This window comes from Thunnus thynnus, chromosome 21 (genome assembly GCF_963924715.1).
Source record: "Thunnus thynnus chromosome 21, fThuThy2.1, whole genome shotgun sequence".
Classification (NCBI taxonomy): domain Eukaryota; kingdom Metazoa; phylum Chordata; class Actinopteri; order Scombriformes; family Scombridae; genus Thunnus; species Thunnus thynnus.
In genome coordinates this window covers 4,399,369-4,404,720 of record NC_089537.1, presented here as the reverse complement: position 1 = coordinate 4,404,720, position 5,352 = coordinate 4,399,369, and the positions used below count along the sequence as shown (strand labels likewise).

Below are 5,352 nucleotides of genomic sequence, written 5' to 3'. Positions count from 1 at the left end.
CGTTCCCACAAACTGTTGCTACAAAGTTAGAAGACTACTGTCTGACATATCAGTGTATGCTGTATTATTAGGATGATGACTGGATCGAAGGAGTCCAAACCATTAAAAACAGCCTCAAACCAGAAGTACAAAAAGTATGTGGACTGGGATGTGCTATGGCTATAGGCAGTGGTGGAATGCAATTAAGTACTCAAGTACAATTTTAAGGTACTTGTACTTTACTTAAGTGTTTATATTTTATGCTACTTTATACTTCCACTCCACTACATCTCAGATGGAGATATTGTACTTTCTACTCCATTACGTTTATTTGACAGCTTGTCAATGTTGTTAATTAACGTATTTGGCAAGTTGCAAAAATGTTGATAGTGAACGTATGAGTGAAATTTTCAGAGACAACATATTAATTTTTTTCCACCAAAATATCTGGTCTTGCAGTATAATATCTACTAGTAGAAACTACAGCATCGGTAAACTTTTCATGCTTATGTTTAGGCACTGGCAGCACTTGGCTAAGGTTAGGTCAACATCAGATATTCAGATGAACGCCCAGGTATTTAAGTGTTAACCGTCTCCACATTACTCCCACTGATACATACTGGAGCAGGTGGGGCCGTCTTCCTTCTAAAGTCCACCACAATCTCCTTGGTCATCCAAGAATTGCTGCAGATGACATGATTCAGAGATGTACCTGAGATCTGATGTCTAGAGGGTGAACAGTCCCCTGGGGAGCCCTGATATTGCACACCAAGAGTGCAGACACACAGCCCTGTAGCCTCACAGTCTGTGGTCTGCCCGTTAGGTAGTCCTTGATCCATGAGATCATGGGGACGTTCACCTGCATAACCTGCAGTTTTTCCCTCAGCAGCCTTGGGCTGGATTGTATTAAAGTGTCTTCTAAGATCATTTTATTATCGTTTCTTGTGTATATCTTGGCATGCTTTTGTTTATTATTAATTCATATTAACATTAATTAATTAAATGAATTATTATTAATACAGAACAGGAGAAAACAAGACAGACTGTGCATTACAACAACAAAAGCAGGGTTGTGGTGTCCTCGTAGCCGAGTGGTTAAAACACCATTTAACCACAACACCCCATTTTGATTGTGCATGTCATCCTATTCTCTTCCTCCCATCCTGTCTTCTGTATCTATATTGTCACCATCTAGAGCAAAACGCCTTAAAAATTATCTCTCTAAACAGTTTCCTCTAACGGTCCATCTGCCAAAATCTAGATGTGAGAAAAGAGTAAAAATGTTGATACACTCATGTGAGTCGCCTACAGTTGTTACTGTGTGCTCAGAGCAACATACAAGCTCCCCTATGTTATTTACAGTGGTTGTTGGGGCTGCCTACTCTGTATGTTTTCCACATAAAAGAATAATTGAATCTACGTACCTATTTACAGTTAATTTTCTCCTTAAAAGATGCTGGATGTAAACACCAATTAAAGATGAGGACTTAAAGGACCCTGCTCTAGTGAAGTTTGTAGTAAAGATTATTTATCATTGCAGGTTGTCAGGTTGAGTAGCAGGAATGGACGCAATTGCAGAGACCAGCATGCAGAGAGATTGCAGGGCAGACGAAAACCTTTAATCTTGAGGTGGACAGGACAGGACAGGACAGGACAGGACAGGACAGGACAGGACAGGACAGGACAGGACAGGACAGGACAGGACAGGACAGGACAGGACAGGACAGGACAGGACAGGACAAGCTGCACAGAACAAATGATCCAACAAAGACTCAATTCAAAACCAGACCTTAAATACAGACTAAACTAATCAGGGAATGGGGAACAGGTGACGAGACACAAGAGCAGGCTGGGAGTGATTGGCTGAGGGAAACACAGGAGGCAGGGCAGGGCTGACGAGACTGATACAGGGCAGGTGTGGGGAAGACAGAGTAGAGCAGGGCTAATGAGGGTGATGCAGGGCAGGTGAGGAGGAGCACATGAACACACAAGGGAAACACAGCAACAAAACCAAAACACAAAAAACACAAAACTCCAAATACAACCCACACCAACCTGTCCAAGAACCACCATGAACCCAAACCCAAGTACACAATATGCCAGGCCAAACAACAAAGGGCAGTCCAAACCCATCACCCAAATACAACAAGAAAACCCACATGACCAGAAGGACTAAACAGAAGTGCAAACCAGGAAACCCCAATGAACATAAAAACACAAAAAGACCAAAAAACACAAAAAAGAAAAAAAAAAAAAAAAAAGAAACTAAACATGACTTTCAGTAGGTTTAGAGCATTTAAAATACAGATTAACGTAACATTTGTACATTTTTTTGTTTTTCAGTTACTATGGAAAGCATCTTAACATTTTAATTTTAAGATCTGGATGAAGTCTGATTTCCAACACTTCTGTAAGAAGACCTATGTACTTGTCTGGGTACCTCTCTGTATGTAACAATGTGTATTTACTATTTTGCTAAGTAAACAAATACCAAAGGTATTACTGAATAATGTCTGTATATGTGTGTAATGGTTTGTTGCACAGTTTTCATCGGGTATATTTATACCTCCAGAGTGCTGCACTGCAACTGGCAACAAAGTACAATGGCCAATTGATTCGAACTGTTAATTGAAGAGTGTTATGAACAACGTCCTAGACGGGGTTGTTGGAAACACGCCTACCTTTAAGCACGTCTTTGAACATGCTCACACAAATATTCTCTTTCCATTGTCATTTCCTGTAATCTACTGAAAAATAGTCACTCTGATGTTTTTCTCCTCTTCTTTCTGACACTGTGGGCTCCATCCTGAAAGTGACAAAAATGTTATTGCTACTAAAATCTTTGTTTTATTGTGGTTAAATTCTTTACAGATCCAAATATATGATATAACTGGATCATTGAGTGTCATTTGATTCTATGTGTTTGCACAGGGGCATTTTTGAAATGATAAAAGATTCCCAACTCTTATGAGTTAACAACAACAGAGAGAAACTCTTAAGCTAAGGTTTTCTGGAAAAGAGCACCAGCCAAATGACCAAATATTGAGGCAATGTCTCATGGTTTTATTTCTCTATTTCCTTTTTCCAGGGTTAAAACATGGATGGGATGAATGTGTATCTATCCAAACTCCAAGTGGCTGAAACAGCAGATAAAGGTAGTAAGGATCTGCCATGAAACAAGACTAAGAGTCTACTATGTTGGTGGATCTTTGCAACCCTGTCTCCTAGAAATTATGTTCATATACTACTGAATTGCAACAGCAAATACATTTTGCCAGTAACGTAATGCTTGGTGACTCATGTGTAAGCATTTATAATACAGATTAACGTAACATTTGTACACTTTTTTGTTTTTCCAGCCTTTAATACAATCCAGCCCAGGCTGGCACTCTAGCTCGCTCAACCACAGCAGCTCTCTCTCTCAGCTCCACTGTCTTTACAACATCCTCCAAAAATACTAATACTTGAAGTCTATCCAACTTACAAGAAACCAAATCAAATAGTACGCAGTAAATATCCTGCACTTTTCTGTCTAACTGTTCCCCTTTCTTTCTATTATCACTTTCCCCCTCACCCTCTCTCCACTGCAGGGAAAATTTGGTTGTCCACCTTTCTGGACTTCAAAGCTCAGCTTTCAAGACATGGAGGAAGATGTTGCAGCATAACCAACACATCAAGGCAACAGAGCAACTCAGAACTCCTGATTTACTATTCATTTCATTCATTAAAGTATCTGTTTAAAATGTATGCCATTTTATATCAACTTTAAAACAAATCGTTATGATCTTATGTTGTAAAATGAACTAAAACAGTAATAGCAGAGTTGTTCTTTTTTGGAGTTGAACCTGGAACCAAAAATAAATAATATTAAATGGAGTTGGGTCATGTTTTTCACACATACAATGTTTGACTGGCAATGCAGTGTCAATGGGAGAATATTAACTTGATATTAACAAGAATATATACAAACTAGCAAAGAGGAAGACAAGGGCGTTCCCACAAACTGTTGCTACAAAGTTAGAAGACTACTGTCTGACATATCAGTGTATGCTGTAGCATTAAGATGATGACTGGATCGAAGGAGTCCAAACCATTAAAAACAGCCTCAAACCAGAAGTATAAAAAGTATGTGGACTGGGATGTGCTATGGCTATAGACAGTGGTGGAATGCAATTAAGTACTTAAGTACAATTTTAAGGTACTTGTACTTTACTTAAGTGTTTATATTTTATGCTACTTTATACTTCCACTCCACTACATCTCAGATGGAGATATTGTACTTTCTACTCCATTACGTTTATTTGACAGCTTTAGTTAGTGTTTCCCAAAGCCCAAGGTGACTCAAATGTCTTCTTTAATCCCGACCAACAGTTCACAACCCAAAGATATTCACTTAATTATCATAGAAGATTGAAGAAACCAGAAAATATTTATATTTGAGAAGCTGGAAGCAGAGAATTTTGGCATTATTTCTTAAAAAATGACTCAAAACAATTAATTGGTTATCAAAATCATTTTACTTTATTATGTGTCCCATTTTCACTTTATTTTATCTTAAATCAAGATTGTTTTATTTTCCCTCTTATGTAAATTTACATGTTTTTATGTTCATTTTATGATGCTTAAGTCTTTGTTGATGAGAAGCACTTGGTGCATGTCATTTCTTTTGCTACAAAGCACTTTGAGCTGCATTTCTTTTTTGTATGAAAGGTGCTATACAAATAAAGTTGTTATTGTTATTAAGCTTAAACCCATATGAAGATACAGTAGGAGATGGGACAAGATCCCCTAGATTTCCTCTTATCATTAGTAATATATTATTTGTTGTGTCTTCTAAGATAATTATATTATGGTTTCTTGTGTATATCTTGGCATGCTTTTGTCTATTATTAATTCATATTAACATTAATTAATTAAATGAATTATTATTAATACAGAACAGGAGAAAACAAGACAGACTGTGCATTACAACAACAAAAGCAGGGTTGTGGCGTCCTCGTGGCCGAGTGGTTAAAACACCATTTAACCACAACACCCCATTTTGATTGTGCATGTCATCCTATTCTCGCCCTCCCATCTTGTCTTCTGTATCTATATTTTCACCATCTAAAGTAAAACGCCTTAAAAATTATCTCTCTAAACAGTTTCCTCTAACGGTCCATCTGCCAAAATTTAGATGTGAGAAAAGAGTAAAAATGTTGATACACTCATGTGAGTCGCCTACAGTTGTTACTGTGCACTCAAAGCAACATACAAGGTCCCCTATGTTATTTACAGTGGTTGTTGGGGCTGCCTACTCTGTATATTTTCCTCATAAAAGAATAATTGAATCTACGTACCTATTTACAGTTAATTTTCTCCTTAAAAGATGCT

The 5,352-nt window shown here is 37.7% G+C and overlaps 1 long non-coding RNA gene across 1 annotated transcript; it reads left to right on the top strand.

Annotated features, from left to right (window-relative positions):
* The first annotated feature begins 1,548 nt into the window (after positions 1-1,548).
* On the top strand, positions 1,549-4,443 carry LOC137173440 (uncharacterized). The gene is made up of 3 exons (XR_010925186.1): positions 1,549-1,944; positions 3,068-3,137; positions 3,570-4,443. It is a non-coding gene; the product is annotated as an uncharacterized lncRNA (long non-coding RNA).
* Positions 4,444-5,352: the final 909 nt, after the last annotated feature.